This window comes from Taudactylus pleione, unplaced genomic scaffold, assembly GCF_031769625.1.
Source record: "Taudactylus pleione unplaced genomic scaffold, aTauple2 ptg000589l, whole genome shotgun sequence".
NCBI classification, from domain to species: Eukaryota; Metazoa; Chordata; class Amphibia; order Anura; family Myobatrachidae; genus Taudactylus; species Taudactylus pleione.
Genome location: NW_028284991.1, coordinates 56,461 through 82,796, shown reverse-complemented (window position 1 = coordinate 82,796; position 26,336 = coordinate 56,461).

The following is a 26,336-nucleotide window of genomic DNA, read 5'->3' as shown; positions in this document are numbered from 1 at the left end:
AGGATAGCAAGAAGGTCTAGAGACAGTAAATAGGGGATGAGCAGCAGGATGCAGTATCTATAAGGATAGCAAGAAGGTCTAGAGACAGTAAATAGGGGATGAGCAGCAGGATGCAGTATCTATAAGGATAGCAAGAAGGTCTAGAGACAGTAAATATAGGATGAGAAGCAGGATGCAGTATCTATAAGGTTAGCAAGAAGGCCTAGAGACAGTAAATATAGGATGAGCAGCAGGATGCAGTATCTATAAGGATAGCAAGAAGGCCAAGAGACAGTAAATATAGGATGAGCAGCAGGATGCAGTATCTATAAGGATAGCAAGAAGGTCTAGAGACAGTAAATAGGGGATGAGCAGCAGGATACAGTATCTATAAGGATAGCAAGAAGGCCTAGAGACAGTAAATATACGATGAGCAGCAGGATGCAGTATTTATAAGGATATCAAGTAGGTCTAGAGACAGTAAATAGGGGATGAGCAGCAGGATGCAGTATCTATAAGGATAGCAAGAAGGTCTAGAGACAGTAAATAGGGGATGAGCAGCAGGATGCAGTATCTATAAGGATAGCAAGAAGGCCTAGAGACAGTAAATATAGGATGAGCAGCAGAATTCAGTATCTATAAGGATAGCAAGAAGGCCTAGAGACAGTAAATATAGGATGAGCAGCAGGATGCAGTATCTATAAGGATAGCAAGAAGGTCTAGAGACAGTAAATATAGGATGAGCAGCAGGATGCAGTATCTATAAGGATAGCAAGAAGGCCTAGAGACAGTAAATAGGGGATGAGCAGCAGGATGCAGTATCTATAAGGATAGCAAGAAGGCCAAGAGACAGTAAATATAGGATGAGCAGCAGGATGCAGTATCCATAAGGATAGGAAAAAGGCTTAGAGACAGTAAATAGGGGATGAGCAGCAGGATGCAGAATCTATAAGGATAGCAAGAAGGTCTAGAGACTGTAAATAGAGGATGAGCAGCAGGATGCAGTATCTATAAGGATAGCAAGAAGGTCTAGAGACAGTAAATAGGGGATGAGCAGCAGGATGCAGTATCTATAAGGATAGCAAGAAGGTCTAGAGACAGTAAATAGGGGATGAGCAGCAGGATGCAGTATCTATAAGGATAGCAAGAAGGTCTAGAGACAGTAAATATAGGATGAGAAGCAGGATGCAGTATCTATAAGGTTAGCAAGAAGGCCTAGAGACAGTAAATATAGGATGAGCAGCAGGATGCAGTATCTATAAGGATAGCAAGAAGGCCAAGAGACAGTAAATATAGGATGAGCAGCAGGATGCAGTATCTATAAGGATAGCAAGAAGGTCTAGAGACAGTAAATAGGGGATGAGCAGCAGGATGCAGTATCTATAAGGATAGCAAGAAGGCCTAGAGACAGTAAATATACGATGAGCAGCAGGATGCAGTATTTATAAGGATAGCAAGTAGGTCTAGAGACAGTAAATAGGGGATGAGCAGCAGGATGCAGTATCTATAAGGATAGCAAGAAGGTCTAGAGACAGTAAATAGGGGATGAGCAGCAGGATGCAGTATCTATAAGGATAGCAAGAAGGCCTAGAGACAGTAAATATACGATGAGCAGCAGGATGCAGTATCTATAAGGATAGCAAGAAGGTCTAGAGACAGTAAATAGGGGAGAGCAGCAGGATGCAGTAACTGTAAGGATAGCAAGAAGGTCTAGAGACAGTAAATAGGGGATGAGCAGCAGGATGCAGTATCTATAAGGATAGCAAGAAGGTCTAGAGACAGTAAATAAGGGATGAGCAGCAGGATGCAGTATCTATAAGGATAGCAAGAAGGTCTAGAGACAGTAAATAGAGGATGAGCAGCAGGATGCAGTATCTATAAGGATAGCAAGAAGGTCTAGAGACAGTAAATAGGGGATGAGCAGCAGGATGCAGTATCTATAAGGATAGCAAGAAGGTCTAGAGACAGTAAATAGGGGATGAGCAGCAGGATGCAGTATCTATAAGGATAGCAAGAAGGTCTAGAGACAGTAAATATAGGATGAGAAGCAGGATGCAGTATCTATAAGGTTAGCAAGAAGGCCTAGAGACAGTAAATATAGGATGAGCAGCAGGATGCAGTATCTATAAGGATAGCAAGAAGGCCAAGAGACAGTAAATATAGGATGAGCAGCAGGATGCAGTATCTATAAGGATAGCAAGAAGGTCTAGAGACAGTAAATAGGGGATGAGCAGCAGGATACAGTATCTATAAGGATAGCAAGAAGGCCTAGAGACAGTAAATATACGATGAGCAGCAGGATGCAGTATTTATAAGGATATCAAGTAGGTCTAGAGACAGTAAATAGGGGATGAGCAGCAGGATGCAGTATCTATAAGGATAGCAAGAAGGTCTAGAGACAGTAAATAGGGGATGAGCAGCAGGATGCAGTATCTATAAGGATAGCAAGAAGGCCTAGAGACAGTAAATATAGGATGAGCAGCAGAATTCAGTATCTATAAGGATAGCAAGAAGGCCTAGAGACAGTAAATATAGGATGAGCAGCAGGATGCAGTATCTATAAGGATAGCAAGAAGGTCTAGAGACAGTAAATATAGGATGAGCAGCAGGATGCAGTATCTATAAGGATAGCAAGAAGGCCTAGAGACAGTAAATAGGGGATGAGCAGCAGGATGCAGTATCTATAAGGATAGCAAGAAGGCCAAGAGACAGTAAATATAGGATGAGCAGCAGGATGCAGTATCCATAAGGATAGGAAAAAGGCTTAGAGACAGTAAATAGGGGATGAGCAGCAGGATGCAGAATCTATAAGGATAGCAAGAAGGTCTAGAGACTGTAAATAGAGGATGAGCAGCAGGATGCAGTATCTATAAGGATAGCAAGAAGGTCTAGAGACAGTAAATAGGGGATGAGCAGCAGGATGCAGTATCTATAAGGATAGCAAGAAGGTCTAGAGACAGTAAATAGGGGATGAGCAGCAGGATGCAGTATCTATAAGGATAGCAAGAAGGTCTAGAGACAGTAAATATAGGATGAGAAGCAGGATGCAGTATCTATAAGGTTAGCAAGAAGGCCTAGAGACAGTAAATATAGGATGAGCAGCAGGATGCAGTATCTATAAGGATAGCAAGAAGGCCAAGAGACAGTAAATATAGGATGAGCAGCAGGATGCAGTATCTATAAGGATAGCAAGAAGGTCTAGAGACAGTAAATAGGGGATGAGCAGCAGGATGCAGTATCTATAAGGATAGCAAGAAGGCCTAGAGACAGTAAATATACGATGAGCAGCAGGATGCAGTATTTATAAGGATAGCAAGTAGGTCTAGAGACAGTAAATAGGGGATGAGCAGCAGGATGCAGTATCTATAAGGATAGCAAGAAGGTCTAGAGACAGTAAATAGGGGATGAGCAGCAGGATGCAGTATCTATAAGGATAGCAAGAAGGCCTAGAGACAGTAAATATACGATGAGCAGCAGGATGCAGTATCTATAAGGATAGCAAGAAGGTCTAGAGACAGTAAATAGGGGAGAGCAGCAGGATGCAGTAACTGTAAGGATAGCAAGAAGGTCTAGAGACAGTAAATAGGGGATGAGCAGCAGGATGCAGTATCTATAAGGATAGCAAGAAGGTCTAGAGACAGTAAATAGAGGATGAGCAGCAGGATGCAGTATCTATAAGGTTAGCAAGAAGGTCTAGAGACAGTAACTAAGGGATGAGCAGCAGGATGCAGTATCTATAAGGATAGCAAGAAGGTCTAGAGACAGTAAATAGGGGATGAGCAGCAGGATGCAGTATCAATAAGGATAGCAAGAAGGTCTAGAGACAGTAAATAGGGGATGAGCAGCAGGATACAGTATCTATAAGGATAGCAAGAAGGTCTAGAGACAGTAAATAGGGGATGAGCAGCAGGATGCTTTATCTATAAGGATAGCAAGAAGGTCTAGAGACAGTAAATATAGGATGAGCAGCAGGATTCAGTATCTATAAGGATAGCAAGAAGGCCTAGAGACAGTAAATATAGGATGAGCAGCAGGATGCAGTATCTATAAGGATAGCAAGAAGGTCTAGAGACAGTAAATATAGAATGAGCAGCAGGATGCAGTATCTATAAGGATAGCAAGAAGGCCTAGAGACAGTAAATAGGGGATGAGCAGCAGGATGCAGTATCTATAAGGATAGCAAGAAGGCCAAGAGACAGTAAATATAGGATGAGCAGCAGGATGCAGTATCCATAAGGATAGCAAGAAGGTTTAGAGACAGTAAATAGGGGATGAGCAGCAGGATGCAGTATCTATAAAGATAGCAAGAAGGTCTAGAGACAGTAAATAGAGGATGAGCAGCAGGATGCAGTATCTATAAGGATAGCAAGAAGGTCTAGAGACAGTAAATAGGGGATGAGCAGCAGGATGCAGTATCTATAAGGATAGCAAGAAGGTCTAGAGACAGTAAATAGGGGATGAGCAGCAGGATGCAGTATCTATAAGGATAGCAAGAAGGTCTAGAGACAGTAAATAGAGGATGAGAAGCAGGATGCAGTATCTATAAGGTTAGCAAGAAGGCCTAGAGACAGTAAATATAGGATGAGCAGCAGGATGCAGTATCTATAAGGATAGCAAGAAGGCCAAGAGACAGTAAATATAGGATGAGCAGCAGGATGCAGTATCTATAAGGATAGCAAGAAGGTCTAGAGACAGTAAATAGGGGATGAGCAGCAGGATACAGTATCTATAAGGATAGCAAGAAGGTCTAGAGACAGTAAATAGGGGATGAGCAGCAGGATGCAGTATCTATAAGGATAGCAAGAAGGCCTAGAGACAGTAAATATAGGATGAGCAGCAGAATTCAGTATCTATAAGGATAGCAAGAAGGCCTAGAGACAGTAAATATAGGATTAGCAGCAGGATGCAGTATCTATAAGGATAGCAAGAAGGTCTAGAGACAGTAAATATAGGATGAGCAGCAGGATGCAGTATCTATAAGGATAGCAAGAAGGCCTAGAGACAGTAAATAGGGGATGAGCAGCAGGATGCAGTATCTATAAGGATAGCAAGAAGGCCAAGAGACAGTAAATATAGGATGAGCAGCAGGATGCAGTATCCATAAGGATAGGAAAAAGGCTTAGAGACAGTAAATAGGGGATGAGCAGCAGGATGCAGAATCTATAAGGATAGCAAGAAGGTCTAGAGACTGTAAATAGAGGATGAGCAGCAGGATGCAGTATCTATAAGGATAGCAAGAAGGTCTAGAGACAGTAAATAGGGGATGAGCAGCAGGATGCAGTATCTATAAGGATAGCAAGAAGGTCTAGAGACAGTAAATAGGGGATGAGCAGCAGGATGCAGTATCTATAAGGATAGCAAGAAGGTCTAGAGACAGTAAATATAGGATGAGAAGCAGGATGCAGTATCTATAAGGTTAGCAAGAAGGCCTAGAGACAGTAAATATAGGATGAGCAGCAGGATGCAGTATCTATAAGGATAGCAAGAAGGCCAAGAGACAGTAAATATAGGATGAGCAGCAGGATGCAGTATCTATAAGGATAGCAAGAAGGTCTAGAGACAGTAAATAGGGGATGAGCAGCAGGATGCAGTATCTATAAGGATAGCAAGAACGCCTAGAGACATTAAATATACGATGAGCAGCAGGATGCCGTATTTATAAGGATAGCAAGTAGGTCTAGAGACAGTAAATAGGGGATGAGCAGCAGGATGCAGTATCTATAAGGATAGCAAGAAGGTCTAGAGACAGTAAATAGGGGATGAGCAGCAGGATGCAGTATCTATAAGGATAGCAAGAAGGCCTAGAGACAGTAAATATACGATGAGCAGCAGGATGCAGTATCTATAAGGATAGGAAGAAGGTCTAGAGACAGTAAATAGGGGAGAGCAGCAGGATGCAGTAACTGTAAGGATAGCAAGAAGGTCTAGAGACAGTAAATAGAGGATGAGCAGCAGGATGCAGTATCTATAAGGTTAGCAAGAAGGTCTAGAGACAGTAACTAAGGGATGAGCAGCAGGATGCAGTATCTATAAGGATGGGAAGAAGGTCTAGAGACAGAAAATAGGGGATGAGCAGCAGGATGCATTATCTATAAGGATAGCGAGAAGGCCTAGAGACAGTAAATAGGGGATGAGCAGCAGGATGCAGTATCTATAAGGATAGCAAGAAGGTCTAGAGACAGTAAATAGGGGATGAGCAGCAGGATGTAGTATCTATAAGGATAGCAAGAAGGTCTAGATATAGTAAATAGAGGATGAGCAGCAGGATGCAGTATCTATAAGGATAGCAAGAAGATCTAGAGACAGAAAATAGGGGATGAGCAGCAGGATACATCATCTATAAGGATAGCGAGAAGGTCTAGAGACAGTAAATAGAGGATGAGCAGCAGGATGCAGTATCTATAAGGATAGCGAGATGGCCTAGATACAGTAAATAGGGGATGAGCAGCAGGATGCAGTCTCTATAAGGATAGCAAGAAGGCGTAGAGACAGTAAATATAGGATGAGTAGGAGGATGCAGTATCTATAAGGATAGCAAGAAGGTCTAGAGACAGTAAATATGGGATGAGCAGCAGGATGCAGTATTTATAAGGATAGCAAGAAGGTCTACAGACAGTAAATAGGGGATAAGCAGCAGGATGCAGTATCTATAAGGACAGCAAGAAGGTCTAGAGACAGTAAATAGGGGATGAGCAGCAGAATGCAGTATCTATAAGGATAGCAAGAAGGTCTAGAGACAGTAAATAGAGGATGAGCAGCAGGATGCAGTATCTATAAGGATAGCAAGTAGGTCTAGAGACAGAAAATATAGGATGAGCAGCAGGATGCAGTAACTATAAGGATAGGAAGAAGGTCTAGAGACAGTATATAGAGGATGAGCAGCAGGATGCAGTATCTATAAGGTTAGCAAGAAGGTCTAGAGACAGTAAATAGGGGATGAGCAGCAGGATGCAGTATCTATAAGGATAGCGATAAGGTCTAGAGACAGTGAATAGGGGATGAGCAGGATGCAGTATCTATAAGGATAGCGATAAGGTCTAGAGACAGTAAATAGGGGATGAGCAGCAGGAAGCAGTATCTATAAGGATAGCGAGAAGGTCTAGAGACAGTAAATAGGGGATGAGCAGCAGTTTGCAGTATCTATAAGGATAGCAAGAAGGCCTAGAGACAGTAAATATGGGATGAGCAGCAGGATGCAGTATCTATAAGGATAGCAAGAAGGTCTAGAGACAGTAAATAGAGGATGAGCAGCAGGATACACTATCTATAAGGTTAGCAAGAAGGTCAAGAGACAGTAAATAGGGGATGAGCAGCAGGATGCAGTATCTATAAGGATAGCAAGAAGGTCTAGAGACAGTAATTAGGGGATTAGCAGCAGGATGCAGTATCTATAAGGTTAGCAAGAAGGTCTAGGGACAGTCAATAGGGGATGTGCAGCAGGATGCAGTATCTATAAGGATAGCAAGAAGGTCTAGAGACAGTAAATAGGGGATGAGCAGCAGGATGTAGTATCTTTAAGGATAGCAAGAAGGTCTAGATACAGTAAATAGAGGATGAGCAGCAGGATGCAGTATCTATAAGGATAGCAAGAAGGTCTAGGGACAGTAAATAGGGGATGAGCAGCAGGAAGCAGTATCTATAAGGATAGCAAGATGGCCTAGATACAGTAAATAGGGGATGAGCAGCAGGATGCAGTATCTATAAGGATAGCGAGAAGGCCTAGAGACAGTAAATAGAGGATGAGCAGCAGGATGCAGTATCTATAAGGATAGCGAGAAGGCCTAGAGACAGTAAATATTGGATGAGCAGCAGGATGCAGTATCTTAATGGTTAGCAAGAAGGTCTAGAGACAGTAAATATGGGATGAGCAGCAGGATGCAGTATCTATAAGGATAGCAAGTAGGTCTAGAGACTGTAAATAGAGGATGAGCAGCAGGATGCAGTATCTATAAGGATAGCAAGAAGGTCTAGAGACAGTAAATAGGGGATGAGCAGCAGAATGCAGTATCTATAAGGATAGCAAGAAGGTCTAGAGACAGTAAATAGAGGATGAGCAGCAGGATGCAGTATCTATAAGGATAGCAAGTAGGTCTAGAGACTGTAAATAGAGGATGAGCAGCAGGATGCAGTATCTATAAGGTTAGCGAGAAGGTCTAGAAACAGTAAATAGGGGATGAGCAGCAGGATGCAGTATCTATAAGGACAGCGAGAAGGTCTAGAGACAGTAAATAGGGGATGAGCAGCAGGATGCAGTATCTATAAGGTTAGCGAGAAGGTCTAGAGACAGTAAATAGGGGATGAGCAGCAGGATGCAGTATCTATAAGGTTAGCGAGAAGGTCTAGAGACAGTAAATAGGGGATGAGCAGCAGGATGCAGTATCTATAAGGACAGCGAGAAGGTCTAGAGGCAGGAAATCGGGGATGAGCAGCAGGATGCAGTATCTATAAGGATAGCGAGAAGGCCTAGAGACAGTAAATAGGGGATGAGCAGCAGGATGTAGTATCTATAAGGATAGCAAGAAGGTCTAGAGACAGTAAATAGGGGATGAGCAGCAGGATGTAGTATCTATAAGGATAGCAAGAAGGTTTAGATACAGTAAATAGGGGATGAGCAGCAGATAGTAGTTTCTATAAGGATAGCAAGAAGGTCTAGAGACAGTAAATATGGGATGAGCAGCTGGATGCAGTATCTATAAGGATAGCAAGAAGGTCTAGAGACAGTAAATAGGGGATGAGCAGCAGGATGTAGTATCTATAAGGATAGCAAGAAGGTCTAGAGACAGTAAATAGGGGATGAGCAGCAGGATGCAGTATCTATAAGGATAGAAAGAAAGTCTAGAGACAGTAAATAGGGGATGAGCAGCAGGATGCAGTATCTATAATGTTAGCAAGAAGGTCTAGAGACAGAAAATAGGGGATGAGCAGCAGGATGCAGTATCTATAAGGATAGTAAGAAGGTCTAGAGACAGTAAATAGAGGATGAGCAGCAGGATGCAGTATCTATAATGTTAGCAAGAAGGTCAAGAGACAGTAAATAGGGGATGAGCAGCAGGATTCAGTATCTATAAGGTTATCAAGAAGGTCAAGAGACAGTCAATAGGGGATGATCAGCAGGATGCAGTATCTATAAGGATAGAAAGAAAGTCTAGAGACAGTAAATAGGGGATGAGCAGCAGGATGCAGTACCTATAAGGATAGCAAGAAGGTCTAGAGACAGTAAATAGGGGATGAGCAGCAGGATGCAGTATCTATACGGATAGCAAGAAGGCCTAGAGACAGTAAATATAGGATGAGCAGCAGGATTCAGTATCTATAAGGATAGCAAGAAGGCCTAGAGACATTAAATATAGGATGAGCAGCAGGATGCAGTATCTATAAGAATAGCAAGAAGGTCTAGAGACAGTAAATATAGGATGAGAAGCAGGATGCAGTATCTATAAGGATAGCAAGAAGGTCTAGAGACAGTAAATAGAGGATGAGCAGCAGGATGCAGTATCTATAAGGATAGCAAGAAGATCTAGAGACATGAAATAGGGGATGAGCAGCAGGATGCAGTATCTATAAGGATAGCGAGAAGGCCTAGAGACAGTAAATAGGGGATGAGCAGCAGGATGCAGTATCTATAAGGATAGCAAGAAGGCCTAGAGACAGTAAATAGGGGATGAGCAGCAGGATGCTTTATCTATAAGGATAGCAAGAAGGTCTAGAGACAGTAAATAGGGGATGAGTAGCAGGATGCACTATCTATAAGGATAGCAAGAAGGTCTAGAGACAGTAAATAGGGGATGAGCAGCAGGATGCAGTATCTATAAGGATAGCAAGAAGGTCTAGAGACAGTAAATAGGGGATGAGCAGCAGGATGCAGTATCTATAAGGATAGCAAGAAGGTCTAGAGACAGTAAATAGGGGATGAGCAGCAGGATGCAGTACCTATAAGGATAGCAAGAATGTCTAGAGACAGTAAATAGGGGATGAGCAGCAGGATGCAGTATCTATAAGGATAGCAAGAAGGCCTAGAGACAGTAAATATAGGATGAGCAGCAGGATTCAGTATCTATAAGGATAGAGATAAGGTCTAGAGACAGTAAATAGGGGATGAGCAGCAGGAAGCAGTATCTATAAGGATAGCGAGAAGGCCTAGAGACAGGAAATAGGGGATGAGCAGCAGGATGCAGTATCTATAAGGATAGCGAGAAGGTCTAGAGACAGTAAATAGGGGATGAGCAGCAGTTTGCAGTATCTATAAGGATAGCAAGAAGGCCTAGAGACAGTAAATATGGGATGAGCAGCAGGATGCAGTATCTATAAGGATAGCAAGAAGGTCTAGAAACAGTAAATAGAGGATGAGCAGCAGGATGCACTATCTATAAGGTTAGCAAGAAGGTCTAGAGACAGTAAATAGGGGATGAGCAGCAGGATGCAGTATCTATAAGGATAGCAAGAAGGTCTAGAGACAGTAATTAGGGGATTAGCAGCAGGATGCAGTATCTATAAGGTTAGCAAGAAGGTCTAGGGACAGTCAATAGGGGATGTGCAGCAGGATGCAGTATCTATAAGGATAGCAAGAAGGTCTAGAGACAGTAAATAGGGGGATGAGCAGCAGGATGTAGTATCTATAAGGATAGCAAGAAGGTCTAGATACAGTAAATAGAGGATGAGCAGCAGGATGCAGTATCTATAAGGATAGCAAGAAGGTCTAGGGACAGTAAATAGGGGATGAGCAGCAGGAAGCAGTATCTATAAGGATAGCAAGATGGCCTAGATACAGTAAATAGGGGATGAGCAGCAGGATGCAGTATCTATAAGGATAGCGAGAAGGCCTAGAGACAGTAAATAGAGGATGAGCAGCAGGATGCAGTATCTATAAGGATAGCGAGAAGGCCTAGAGACAGTAAATATTGGATGAGCAGCAGGATGCAGTATCTTAATGGTTAGCAAGAAGGTCTAGAGACAATAAATATGGGATGAGCAGCAGGATGCAGTATCTATAAGGATAGCAAGTAGGTCTAGAGACTGTAAATAGAGGATGAGCAGCAGGATGCAGTATCTATAAGGATAGCAAGAAGGTCTAGAGACAGTAAATAGGGGATGAGCAGCAGAATGCAGTATCTATAAGGATAGCAAGAAGGTCTAGAGACAGTAAATAGAGGATGAGCAGCAGGATGCAGTATCTATAAGGATAGCAAGTAGGTCTAGAGACTGTAAATAGAGGATGAGCAGCAGGATGCAGTATCTATAAGGTTAGCGAGAAGGTCTAGAGACAGTAAATAGGGGATGAGCAGCAGGATGCAGTATCTATAAGGACAGCGAGAAGGTCTAGAGACAGTAAATAGGGGATGAGCAGCAGGATGCAGTATCTATAAGGTTAGCGAGAAGGTCTAGAGACCGTAAATAGGGGATGAGCAGCAGGATGCAGTATCTATAAGGTTAGCGAGAAGGTCTAGAGACAGTAAATAGGGGATGAGCAGCAGGATGCAGTATCTATGACAGCGAGAAGGTCTAGAGGCAGGAAATCGGGGATGAGCAGCAGGATGCATTATCTATAAGGATAGCGAGAAGGCCTAGAGACAGTAAATAGGGGATGAGCAGCAGGATGTAGTATCTATAAGGATAGCAAGAAGGTCTAGAGACAGTAAATAGGGGATGAGCAGCAGGATGTAGTATCTATAAGGATAGCAAGAAGGTTTAGATACAGTAAATAGGGGATGAGCAGCAGATAGTAGTTTCTATAAGGATAGCAAGAAGGTCTAGAGACAGTAAATATGGGATGAGCAGCTGGATGCAGTATCTATAAGGATAGCAAGAAGGTCTAGAGACAGTAAATAGGGGATGAGCAGCAGGATGCAGTATCTATAAGGATAGCAAGAAGGTCTAGAGACAGTAAATAGAGGATGAGCAGCAGGATGCAGTATCTATAAGGATAGAAAGAAAGTCTAGAGACAGTAAATAGGGGATGAGCAGCAGGATGCAGTATCTATAATGTTAGCAAGAAGGTCTAGAGACAGAAAATAGGGGATGAGCAGCAGGATGCAGTATCTATAAGGATAGTAAGAAGGTCTAGAGACAGTAAATAGAGGATGAGCAGCAGGATGCAGTATCTATAATGTTAGCAAGAAGGTCAAGAGACAGTAAATAGGGGATGAGCAGCAGGATTCAGTATCTATAAGGTTATCAAGAAGGTCAAGAGACAGTCAATAGGGGATGATCAGCAGGATGCAGTATCTATAAGGATAGAAAGAAAGTCTAGAGACAGTAAATAGGGGATGAGCAGCAGGATGCAGTATCTATAAGGATAGCAAGAAGGCCAAGAGACAGTAAATATAGGATGAGCAGCAGGATGCAGTATCCATAAGGATAGCAAGAAGGTTTAGAGACAGTAAATAGGGGATGAGCAGCAGGATGCAGAATCTATAAGGATAGCAAGAAGGTCTAGAGACAGTAAATAGAGGATGAGCAGCAGGATGCAGTATCTATAAGGATAGCAAGAAGGTCTAGAGACAGTAAATAGGGGATGAGCAGCAGGATGCAGTATCTATAAGGATAGCAAGAAGGTCTAGAGACAGTAAATAGGGGATGAGCAGCAGGATGCAGTATCTATAAGGATAGCAAGAAGGTCTAGAGACAGTAAATATAGGATGAGAAGCAGGATGCAGTATCTATAAGGTTAGCAAGAAGGCCTAGAGACAGTAAATATAGGATGAGCAGCAGGATGCAGTATCTATAAGGATAGCAAGAAGGCCAAGAGACAGTAAATATAGGATGAGCAGCAGGATGCAGTATCTATAAGGATAGCAAGAAGGTCTAGAGACAGTAAATAGGGGATGAGCAGCAGGATACAGTATCTATAAGGATAGCAAGAAGGCCTAGAGACAGTAAATATACGATGAGCAGCAGGATGCAGTATTTATAAGGATATCAAGTAGGTCTAGAGACAGTAAATAGGGGATGAGCAGCAGGATGCAGTATCTATAAGGATAGCAAGAAGGTCTAGAGACAGTAAATAGGGGATGAGCAGCAGGATGCAGTATCTATAAGGATAGCAAGAAGGCCTAGAGACAGTAAATATAGGATGAGCAGCAGAATTCAGTATCTATAAGGATAGCAAGAAGGCCTAGAGACAGTAAATATAGGATGAGCAGCAGGATGCAGTATCTATAAGGATAGCAAGAAGGTCTAGAGACAGTAAATATAGGATGAGCAGCAGGATGCAGTATCTATAAGGATAGCAAGAAGGCCAAGAGACAGTAAATATAGGATGAGCAGCAGGATGCAGTATCCATAAGGATAGGAAAAAGGCTTAGAGACAGTAAATAGGGGATGAGCAGCAGGATGCAGTATCTATAAGGATAGCAAGAAGGCCAAGAGACAGTAAATATAGGATGAGCAGCAGGATGCAGTATCTATAAGGATAGCAAGAAGGTCTAGAGACAGTAAATAGGGGATGAGCAGCAGGATGCAGTATCTATAAGGATAGCAAGAAGGCCTAGAGACAGTAAATATACGATGAGCAGCAGGATGCAGTATTTATAAGGATAGCAAGTAGGTCTAGAGACAGTAAATAGGGGATGAGCAGCAGGATGCAGTATCTATAAGGATAGCAAGAAGGTCTAGAGACAGTAAATAGGGGATGAGCAGCAGGATGCAGTATCTATAAGGATAGCAAGAAGGCCTAGAGACAGTAAATATACGATGAGCAGCAGGATGCAGTATCTATAAGGATAGCAAGAAGGTCTAGAGACAGTAAATAGGGGAGAGCAGCAGGATGCAGTAACTGTAAGGATAGCAAGAAGGTCTAGAGACAGTAAATAGGGGATGAGCAGCAGGATGCAGTATCTATAAGGATAGCAAGAAGGTCTAGAGACAGTAAATAGAGGATGAGCAGCAGGATGCAGTATCTATAAGGTTAGCAAGAAGGTCTAGAGACAGTAACTAAGGGATGAGCAGCAGGATGCAGTATCTATAAGGATAGCAAGAAGGTCTAGAGACAGTAAATAGGGGATGAGCAGCAGGATGCAGTATCTATAAGGATAGCAAGAAGGTCTAGAGACAGTAAATAGGGGATGAGCAGCAGGATACAGTATCTATAAGGATAGCAAGAAGGTCTAGAGACAGTAAATAGGGGATGAGCAGCAGGATGCTTTATCTATAAGGATAGCAAGAAGGCCTAGAGACAGTAAATATAGGATGAGCAGCAGGATTCAGTATCTATAAGGATAGCAAGAAGGCCTAGAGACAGTAAATATAGGATGAGCAGCAGGATGCAGTATCTATAAGGATAGCAAGAAGGTCTAGAGACAGTAAATATAGGATGAGCAGCAGGATGCAGTATCTATAAGGATAGCAAGAAGGCCAAGAGACAGTAAATATAGGATGAGCAGCAGGATGCAGTATCCATAAGGATAGCAAGAAGGTTTAGAGACAGTAAATAGGGGATGAGCAGCAGGATGCAGTATCTATAAAGATAGCAAGAAGGTCTAGAGACAGTAAATAGAGGATGAGCAGCAGGATGCAGTATCTATAAGGATAGCAAGAAGGTCTAGAGACAGTAAATAGGGGATGAGCAGCAGGATGCAGTATCTATAAGGATAGCAAGAAGGTCTAGAGACAGTAAATAGGGGATGAGCAGCAGGATGCAGTATCTATAAGGATAGCAAGAAGGTCTAGAGACAGTAAATAGAGGATGAGAAGCAGGATGCAGTATCTATAAGGTTAGCAAGAAGGCCTAGAGACAGTAAATATAGGATGAGCAGCAGGATGCAGTATCTATAAGGATAGCAAGAAGGCCAAGAGACAGTAAATATAGGATGAGCAGCAGGATGCAGTATCTATAAGGATAGCAAGAAGGTCTAGAGACAGTAAATAGGGGATGAGCAGCAGGATACAGTATCTATAAGGATAGCAAGAAGGCCTAGAGACAGTAAATATACGATGAGCAGCAGGATGCAGTATTTATAAGGATATCAAGTAGGTCTAGAGACAGTAAATAGGGGATGAGCAGCAGGATGCAGTATCTATAAGGATAGCAAGAAGGTCTAGAGACAGTAAATAGGGGATGAGCAGCAGGATGCAGTATCTATAAGGATAGCAAGAAGGCCTAGAGACAGTAAATATAGGATGAGCAGCAGAATTCAGTATCTATAAGGATAGCAAGAAGGCCTAGAGACAGTAAATATAGGATGAGCAGCAGGATGCAGTATCTATAAGGATAGCAAGAAGGTCTAGAGACAGTAAATATAGGATGAGCAGCAGGATGCAGTATCTATAAGGATAGCAAGAAGGCCTAGAGACAGTAAATAGGGGATGAGCAGCAGGATGCAGTATCTATAAGGATAGCAAGAAGGCCAAGAGACAGTAAATATAGGATGAGCAGCAGGATGCAGTATCCATAAGGATAGGAAAAAGGCTTAGAGACAGTAAATTGGGGATGAGCAGCAGGATGCAGAATCTATAAGGATAGCAAGAAGGTCTAGAGACTGTAAATAGAGGATGAGCAGCAGGATGCAGTATCTATAAGGATAGCAAGAAGGTCTAGAGACAGTAAATAGGGGATGAGCAGCAGGATGCAGTATCTATAAGGATAGCAAGAAGGTCTAGAGACAGTAAATAGGGGATGAGCAGCAGGATGCAGTATCTATAAGGATAGCAAGAAGGTCTAGAGACAGTAAATATAGGATGAGAAGCAGGATGCAGTATCTATAAGGTTAGCAAGAAGGCCTAGAAACAGTAAATATAGGATGAGCAGCAGGATGCAGTATCTATAAGGATAGCAAGAAGGCCAAGAGACAGTAAATATAGGATGAGCAGCAGGATGCAGTATCTATAAGGATAGCAAGAAGGTCTAGAGACAGTAAATAGGGGATGAGCAGCAGGATGCAGTATCTATAAGGATAGCAAGAAGGTCTAGAGACAGTAAATATACGATGAGCAGCAGGATGCCGTATTTATAAGGATAGCAAGTAGGTCTAGAGACAGTAAATAGGGGATGAGCAGCAGGATGCAGTATCTATAAGGATAGCAAGAAGGTCTAGAGACAGTAAATAGGGGATGAGCAGCAGGATGCAGTATCTATAAGGATAGCAAGAAGGCCTAGAGACAGTAAATATACGATGAGCAGCAGGATGCAGTATTTATAAGGATAGCAAGTAGGTCTAGAGACAGTAAATAGGGGATGAGCAGCAGGATGCAGTATCTATAAGGATAGCAAGAAGGTCTAGAGACAGTAAATAGGGGATGAGCAGCAGGATGCAGTATCTATAAGGATAGCAAGAAGGTCTAGAGACAGTAAATAGGGGATGAGCAGCAGGATGCAGTATCTATACGGATAGCAAGAAGGCCTAGAGACAGTAAATATACGATGAGCAGCAGGATGCAGTATCTATAAGGATAGCAAGAAGGTCTAGAGACAGTAAATAGGGGAGAGCAGCAGGATGCAGTAACTGTAAGGATAGCAAGAAGGTCTAGAGACAGTAAATAGGGGATGAGCAGCAGGATGCAGTTTCTATAAGGATAGCAAGAAGGTCTAGAGACAGTAAATAGAGGATGAGCAGCAGGATGCAGTATCTATAAGGTTAGCAAGAAGGTCTAGAGACAGTAACTAAGGGATGAGCAGCAGGATGCAGTATCTATAAGGATAGCAAGAAGGTCTAGAGACAGTAAATAGGGGATGAGCAGCAGGATGCAGTATCTATAAGGATAGCAAGAAGGTCTAGAGACAGTAAATAGGGGATGAGCAGCAGGATACAGTATCTATAAGGATAGCAAGAAGGTCTAGAGACAGTAAATAGGGGATGAGCAGCAGGATGCTTTATCTATAAGGATAGCAAGAAGGCCTAGAGACAGTAAATATAGGATGAGCAGCAGGATTCAGTATCTATAAGGATAGCAAGAAGGCCTAGAGACAGTAAATATAGGATGAGCAGCAGGATGCAGTATCTATAAGGATAGCAAGAAGGTCTAGAGACAGTAAATATAGGATGAGCAGCAGGATGCAGTATCTATAAGGATAGCAAGAAGGCCTAGAGACAGTAAATAGGGGATGAGCAGCAGGATGCAGTATCTATAAGGATAGCAAGAAGGCCAAGAGACAGTAAATATAGGATGAGCAGCAGGATGCAGTATCCATAAGGATAGCAAGAAGGTTTAGAGACAGTAAATAGGGGATGAGCAGCAGGATGCAGTATCCATAAGGATAGCAAGAAGGTTTAGAGACAGTAAATAGGGGATGAGCAGCAGGATGCAGTATCTATAAGGATAGCAAGAAGGTCTAGAGACAGTAAATAGGGGATGAGCAGCAGGATGCAGTATCTATAAGGATAGCAAGAAGGTCTAGAGACAGTAAATAGGGGATGAGCAGCAGGATGCAGTATCTATAAGGATAGCAAGAAGGTCTAGAGACAGTAAATAGAGGATGAGAAGCAGGATGCAGTATCTATAAGGTTAGCAAGAAGGCCTAGAGACAGTAAATATAGGATGAGCAGCAGGATGCAGTATCTATAAGGATAGCAAGAAGGCCAAGAGACAGTAAATATAGGATGAGCAGGAGGATGCAGTATCTATAAGGATAGCAAGAAGGTCTAGAGACAGTAAATAGGGGATGAGCAGCAGGATACAGTATCTATAAGGATAGCAAGAAGGCCTAGAGACAGTAAATATACGATGAGCAGCAGGATGCAGTATTTATAAGGATATCAAGTAGGTCTAGAGACAGTAAATAGGGGATGAGCAGCAGGATGCAGTATCTATAAGGATAGCAAGAAGGTCTAGAGACAGTAAATAGGGGATGAGCAGCAGGATGCAGTATCTATAAGGATAGCAAGAAGGCCTAGAGACAGTAAATATAGGATGAGCAGCAGAATTCAGTATCTATAAGGATAGCAAGAAGGCCTAGAGACAGTAAATATAGGATGAGCAGCAGGATGCAGTATCTATAAGGATAGCAAGAAGGTCTAGAGACAGTAAATATAGGATGAGCAGCAGGATGCAGTATCTATAAGGATAGCAAGAAGGCCTAGAGACAGTAAATAGGGGATGAGCAGCAGGATGCAGTATCTATAAGGATAGCAAGAAGGCCAAGAGACAGTAAATATAGGATGAGCAGCAGGATGCAGTATCCATAAGGATAGGAAAAAGGCTTAGAGACAGTAAATTGGGGATGAGCAGCAGGATGCAGAATCTATAAGGATAGCAAGAAGGTCTAGAGACTGTAAATAGAGGATGAGCAGCAGGATGCAGTATCTATAAGGATAGCAAGAAGGTCTAGAGACAGTAAATAGGGGATGAGCAGCAGGATGCAGTATCTATAAGGATAGCAAGAAGGTCTAGAGACAGTAAATAGGGGATGAGCAGCAGGATGCAGTATCTATAAGGATAGCAAGAAGGTCTAGAGACAGTAAATATAGGATGAGAAGCAGGATGCAGTATCTATAAGGTTAGCAAGAAGGCCTAGAGACAGTAAATATAGGATGAGCAGCAGGATGCAGTATCTATAAGGATAGCAAGAAGGCCAAGAGACAGTAAATATAGGATGAGCAGCAGGATGCAGTATCTATAAGGATAGCAAGAAGGTCTAGAGACAGTAAATAGGGGATGAGCAGCAGGATGCAGTATCTATAAGGATAGCAAGAAGGCCTAGAGACAGTAAATATACGATGAGCAGCAGGATGCCGTATTTATAAGGATAGCAAGTAGGTCTAGAGACAGTAAATAGGGGATGAGCAGCAGGATGCAGTATCTATAAGGATAGCAAGAAGGTCTAGAGACAGTAAATAGGGGATGAGCAGCAGGATGCAGTATCTATAAGGATAGCAAGAAGGCCTAGAGACAGTAAATATACGATGAGCAGCAGGATGCAGTATCTATAAGGATAGCAAGAAGGTCTAGAGACAGTAAATAGGGGAGAGCAGCAGGATGCAGTAACTGTAAGGATAGCAAGAAGGTCTAGAGACAGTAAATAGAGGATGAGCAGCAGGATGCAGTATCTATAAGGTTAGCAAGAAGGTCTAGAGACAGTAACTAAGGGATGAGCAGCAGGATGCAGTATCTATAAGGATGGGAAGAAGGTCTAGAGACAGAAAATAGGGGATGAGCAGCAGGATGCATTATCTATAAGGATAGCGAGAAGGCCTAGAGACAGTAAATAGGGGATGAGCAGCAGGATGCAGTATCTATAAGGATAGCAAGAAGGTCTAGAGACAGTAAATAGGGGATGAGCAGCAGGATGTAGTATCTATAAGGATAGCAAGAAGGTCTAGATATAGTAAATAGAGGATGAGCAGCAGGATGTAGTATCTATAAGGATAGCAAGAAGATCTAGAGACAGAAAATAGGGGATGAGCAGCAGGATACATCATCTATAAGGATAGCGAGAAGGTCTAGAGACAGTAAATAGAGGATGAGCAGCAGGATGCAGTATCTATAAGGATAGCGAGATGGCCTAGATACAGTAAATAGGGGATGAGCAGCAGGATGCAGTATCTATAAGGATAGCAAGAAGGCGTAGAGACAGTAAATATAGGATGAGTAGGAGGATGCAGTATCTATAAGGATAGCAAGAAGGTCTAGAGACAGTAAATAGGGGATGAGCAGCAGGATGCAGTATCTAAAGGATAGCAAGAAGGTCTATAGACAGTAAATATAGGATGAGCAGCAGGATGCAGTATCTATAAGGATAGCAAGAAGGTCTAGAGAGAGTAAATATAGATACTGCATCCTGCTGCTCATCCTATAAGGATAGCAAGAAGGTCTAGAGACAGTAAATAGGGGATGAGCAGCAGGATGCAGTACCTATAAGGATAGCAAGAAGGTCTAGAGACAGTAAATAGGGGATGAGCAGCAGGATGCAGTATCTATAAGGATAGCTAGAAGGTCTAGAGACAGTAAATAGGGGATGAGCAGCAGGATGCAGTATCTATAAGGATAGTAAGAAGGTCTAGAGACAGTAAATATAGGATGAGCAGCAGGATGCAGTATCTCTAAGGATAGCAAGAAGGCCTAGTGACAGTAAATATAGGATGAGCAGCAGGATGTAGTATCTATAAGGATAGCAAGAAGGTCTAGAGACAGTAAATAGGGGATGAGCAGCAGGATGTAGTATCTATAAGGATAGCAAGAAGGTCTAGATACAGTAAATAGAGGATGAGCAGCAGGATGTAGTATCTATAAGGATAGCAAGAAGATCTAGAGACAGAAAATAGGGGATGAGCAGCAGGATACATCATCTATAAGGATAGCGAGAAGGTCTAGAGACAGTAAATAGAGGATGAGCAGCAGGATGCAGTATCTATAAGGATAGCGAGATGGCCTAGATACAGTAAATAGGGGATGAGCAGCAGGATGCAGTATCTATAAGGATAGCAAGAAGGCGTAGAGACAGTAAATATAGGATGAGTAGGAGGATGCAGTATCTATAAGGATAGCAAGAAGGTCTAGAGACAGTAAATAGGGGATGAGCAGCAGGATGCAGTATCTAAAGGATAGCAAGAAGGTCTATAGACAGTAAATATAGGATGAGCAGCAGGATGCAGTATCTATAAGGATAGCAAGAAGGTCTAGAGAGAGTAAATATAGATACTGCATCCTGCTGCTCATCCTATAAGGATAGCAAGAAGGTCTAGAGACAGTAAATAGGGGATGAGCAGCAGGATGCAGTACCTATAAGGATAGCAAGAAGGTCTAGAGACAGTAAATAGGGGATGAGCAGCAGGATGCAGTATCTATAAGGATAGCTAGAAGGTCTAGAGACAGTAAATAGGGGATGAGCAGCAGGATGCAGTATCTATAAGGATAGTAAGAAGGTCTAGAGACAGTAAATATAGGATGAGCAGCAGGATGCAGTATCTCTAAGGATAGCAAGAAGGCCTAGTGACAGTAAATATAGGATGAGCAGCAGGATGTAGTATCTATAAGGATAGCAAGAAGGTCTAGAGACAGTAAATAGGGGATGAGCAGCAGGATGTAGTATCTATAAGGATAGCAAGAAGGTCTAGATACAGTAAATAGAGGATGAGCAGCAGGATGTAGTATCTATAAGGATAGCAAGAAGGTCTAGAGACAGTAAATAGGGGATGAGCAGCAGGATGCAGTATCTATAAGGATAGCAAGAAGGTCTAGAGACAGTAAATAGAGGATGAGCAGCAGGATGCAGTATCTATAAGGTTAGCAAGACGGTCAAGAGACAGTAAATAGGGGATGAGCAGCAGGATGCAGTATCTATAAGGTTAGCAAGAAGGTCTAGAGACAGTAAATAGAGGATGAGCAGCAGGATTCAGTATCTATAAGGTTAGCAAGAAGGTCAAGAGACAGTAAATAGGGGATGAGCAGCAGGATGCAGTATCTATAAGGATAGCAAGAAGGTCTAGAGACAGTAAATAGGGGATGAGCAGCAGGATGTAGTATCTATAAGGATAGCAAGAAGGCCTAGAGACAGTAAATATAGGATGAGCAGCAGGATTCAGTATCTATAAGGATAGCAAGAAGGCCTAGAGACATTAAATATAGGATGAGCAGCAGGATGCAGTATCTATAAGAATAGCAAGAAGGTCTAGAGACAGTAAATATAGGATGAGCAGCAGGATGCAGTATCTATAAGGATAGCGAGAAGGCCTAGAGACAGTAAATAGGGGATGAGCAGCAGGATGCAGTATCTATAAGGATAGCAAGAAGGCCTAGAGACAGTAAATAGGGGATGAGCAGCAGGATGCAGTATCTATAAGGATAGCAAGAAGATCTAGAGACATGAAATAGGGGATGAGCAGCAGGATGCAGTATCTATAAGGATAGCGAGAAGGCCTAGAGACAGTAAATAGGGGATGAGCAGCAGGAGGCAGTATCTATATGGATAGCGAGAAGGCCTAGAGACAGTAATTAGGGGATGAGCAGCAGGATGCAGTATCTATAAGGATAGCAAGAAGGCCTGCAGACAGTAAATATAGGATGAGCAGCAGGATGCTTTATCTATAAGGATAGCAAGAAGGTCTAGAGACAGTAAATAGAGGATGAGCAGCAGGATGCAGCATCTATAAGGATAGCAAGAAGGTCTAGAGACAGTAAATAGGGGATGAGCAGCAGGATGCAGTACCTATAAGGATAGTAAGAAGGTCTAGAGACAGTAAATAGGGGATGAGCAGCAGGATGCAGTATCTATAAGGATAGCAAGAAGGTCTAGAGACAGTAAATAGGGGATGAGCAGCAGGATGCAGTATCTATAAGGATAGCAAGAAGGTCTAGAGACAGTAAATAGGGGATGAGCAGCAGGATGCAGTACCTATAAGGATAGCAAGAAGGTCTAGAGACAGTAAATAGGGGATGAGCAGCAGGATGCAGTATCTATAAGGATAGCAAGAAGGCCTAGAGACAGTAAATATAGGATGAGCAGCAGGATTCAGTATCTATAAGGATAGCAAGAAGGTCTAGAGACAGAAAATAGGGGATGAGCAGCAGGATGCATTATCTATAAGGATAGCGAGAAGGCCTAGAGACAGTAAATAGGGGATGAGCAGCAGGATGTAGTATCTATAAGGATAGCAAGAAGGTCTAGAGACAGTAAATAGGGGATGAGCAGCAGGATGTAGTATCTATAAGGATAGCAAGAAGGTCTAGATACAGTAAATAGAGGATGAGCAGCAGGATGCAGTATCTATAAGGATAGCAAGAAGGTCTAGAGACAGTAAATAGAGGATGAGCAGCAGGATTCAGTATCTATAAGGTTAGCAAGAAGGTCAAGAGACAGTAAATAGGGGATGAGCAGCAGGATGCAGTACCTATAAGGATAGCAAGAAGGTCTAGAGACATTAAATATAGGATGAGCAGCAGGATGCAGTATCTATAAGAATAGCAAGAAGGCCTAGAGACATTAAATATAGCATAAGCAGCAGGATTCAGTATCTATAAGGATAGCAAGAAGGCCTAGAGACATTAAATATAGCATGAGCAGCAGGATTCAGTATCTATATGGATAGCAAGAAGGTCTAGAGACAGAAAATAGAGGATGAGCAGCAGGATGCAGTATCTATAAGGATAGCAAGAAGGTCTAGAGACAGTAAATAGGGGATGAGCAGCAGGATGCAGTATCTATAAGGATAGCGAGAAGGCCTAGAGACAGTAAATAGGGGATGAGCAGCAGGATGCAGTATCTATAAGGATAGCAAGAAGGTCTAGAGACAGTAAATAGGGGATGAGCAGCAGGATGCAGTATCTATAAGGATAGCGAGAAGGCCTAGAGACAGTAAATAGGGGATGAGCAGCAGGATGCAGTATCTATAAGGATAGCGAGATGGCCTAGAGACAGTAATTAGGGGATGAGCAGCAGGATGCAGTATCTATAAGGATAGCAAGAAGGTCTAGAGACAGTAAATAGGGGATGAGCAGCAGGATGTAGTATCTATAAGGATAGCAAGAAGGTCTAGATACAGTAAATAGAGGATGAGCAGCAGGATGCAGTATCTATAAGGATAGCAAGAAGATCTAGAGACAGAAAATAGGGGATGAGCAGCAGGATACATCATCTATAAGGATAGCGAGAAGGTCTAGAGACAGTAAATAGAGGATGAGCAGCAGGATGCAGTATCTATAAGGATAGCGAGATGGCCTAGATACAGTAAATAGGGGATGAGCAGCAGGATGCAGTATCTATAAGGATAGCAAGAAGGCCTAGAGACAGTAAATATAGGATGAGCAGCAGGATGCTGTATCTATAAGGATAGCAAGAAAGTCTAGAGACAGTAAGTATAGGATGAGTAGCAGGATGCAGTATCTATAAGGATAGCAAGAAGGTCTAGAGACAGTAAATAGGGGATGAGCAGCAGGATGCAGTATCTAAAGGATAGCAAGAAGGTCTATAGACAGTAAATATAGGATGAGCAGCAGGATGCAATATCTATAAGGATAGCAAGAAGGTCTAGAGACAGTAAATATAGGATGAGCAGCAGGATGCAGTATCTATAAGGATAGCAAGAAGGTCTAGAGAGAGTAAATATAGGATGAGCAGCAGGATGCAGTATCTATAAGGAAAGCAAGAAGGTCTAGAGACAGTAAATAGGGGATGAGCAGCAGGATGCAGTACCTATAAGGATAGCAAGAAGGTCTAGAGACAGTAAATAGGGGATGAGCAGCAGGATGCAGTATCTATAAGGATAACAAGAAGGCCTAGATACAGTAAATAGGGGATGAGCAGCAGGATGCAGTATCTATAAGGATAGCAAGAAGGCCTAGAGACAGTAAATATAGGATGAGCAGCAGGATGCTGTATCTATAAGGATAGCAAGAAGGTCTAGAGACAGTAAGTATAGGATGAGTAGCAGGATGCAGTATCTATAAGGATAGCAAGAAGGTCTAGAGACAGTAAATAGGGGATGAGCAGCAGGATGCAGTATCTAAAGGATAGCAAGAAGGTCTATAGACAGTAAATATAGGATGAGCAGCAGGATGCAATATCTATAAGGATAGCAAGAAGGTCTAGAGACAGTAAATATAGGATGAGCAGCAGGATGCAGTATCTATAAGGATAGCAAGAAGGTCTAGAGAGAGTAAATATAGGATGAGCAGCAGGATGCAGTATCTATAAGGATAGCAAGAAGGTCTAGAGACAGTAAATAGGGGATGAGCAGCAGGATGCAGTACCTATAAGGATAGCAAGAAGGTCTAGAGACAGTAAATAGGGGATGAGCAGCAGGATGCAGTATCTATAAGGATAGCAAGAAGGCCTAGAGACAGTAAATATAGGATGAGCAGCAGGATTCAGTATCTATAAGGATAGCAAGAAGGCCTAGAGACAGTAAATAGGGGATGAGCAGCAGGATGCAGTATCTATAAGGATAGCAAGAAGGCCTAGAGACAGTAAATATAGGATGAGCAGCAGGATTCAGTATCTATAAGGATAGCAAGAAGGTCTAGAGACAGTAAATATAGGATGAGCAGCAGGATGCAGTATTTATAAGGATAGCAAGAAGGTCTAGAGACAGTAAATAGGGGATGAGCAGCAGGATGCAGTATTTATAAGGATAGCAAGAAGGTCTAGAGACAGTAAATAGGGGATGAGCAGCAGGATGCAGTATCTATAAGGATAGCAAGGTCTAGATACAGTAAATAGAGGATGAGCAGCAGGATGCAGTATCTATAAGGATAGCAAGAAGGTCTAGAGACAGTAAATAGGGGATGAGCAGCAGGATGCAGTACCTATAATGATAGCAAGAAGGTCTAGAGACAGTAAATAGGGGATGAGCAGCAGGATGCAGTATCTATAAGGATAGCAAGAAGGCCTAGAGACAGTAAATATAGGATGAGCAGCAGGATGCAGTATCTATAAGGATAGCAAGAAGGCCTAGAGACAGTAAATATAGGATGAGCAGCAGGATTCAGTATCTATAAGGATAGCAAGAAGGTCTAGAGACAGTAAATAGAGGATGAGCAGCAGGATGCAGTATCTATAAGGATAGCGAGATGGCCTAGAGACAGTAAATATAGGATGAGCAGCAGGATGCAGTATCTATAAGGATAGCAAGAAGGTCTAGAGACAGTAAATAGGGGATGAGCAGCAGGATGCAGTATCTATAAGGATAGCAAGAAGGTCTAGAGACAGTAAATAGAGGATGAGCATCAGGATGCAGTATCTATAAGGTTAGCAAGAAGGTCTAGAGACAGTAAAAAGAGAATGAGCAGCAGGATGCAGTATCTATAAGGTTAGCAAGAAGGTCTAGAGACAGTAAATAAGGGATGAGCAGCAGGATGCAGTATCTATAAGGATAGCGATAAGGTCTAGAGACAATAAATAGGGGATGAGCAGCAGGATGCAGTATCTATAAGGATAGCAAGAAGTTCTAGAGACAGTAAATAGGGGATAAGCAGCAGGATGTAGTATCTATAAGGATAGCAAGAAGGTCTAGATACAGTAAATAGAGGATGAGCAGCAGGATGCAGTATCTATAAGGATAGCAAGAAGATCTAGAGACAGAAAATAGGGGATGAGCAGCAGGATGCATCTTCTATAAGGATAGCGAGAAGGTCTAGAGACAGTAAATAGAGGATGAGCAGCAGGATGCAGTATCTATAAGGATAGCGAGATGGCCTAGATACAGTAATAGGGGATGAGCAGCAGGATGCAGTATCCATAAGGATAGCAAGAAGGCCTAGAGACAGTAAATATAGGATGAGCAGCTGAATGCTGTATCTATAAGGATAGCAAGAAGGTCTAGAGACAGTAAGTATAGGATGAGTAGCAGGATGCAGTATCTATAAGGACAGCAAGAAGGTCTAGAGACAGTAAATAGGGGATGAGCAGCAGGATGCAGTATCTATAAGGATAGCAAGAAGGCCTAGAGACAGTAAATATAGGATGAGCAGCAGGATTCAGTATCTATAAGGAT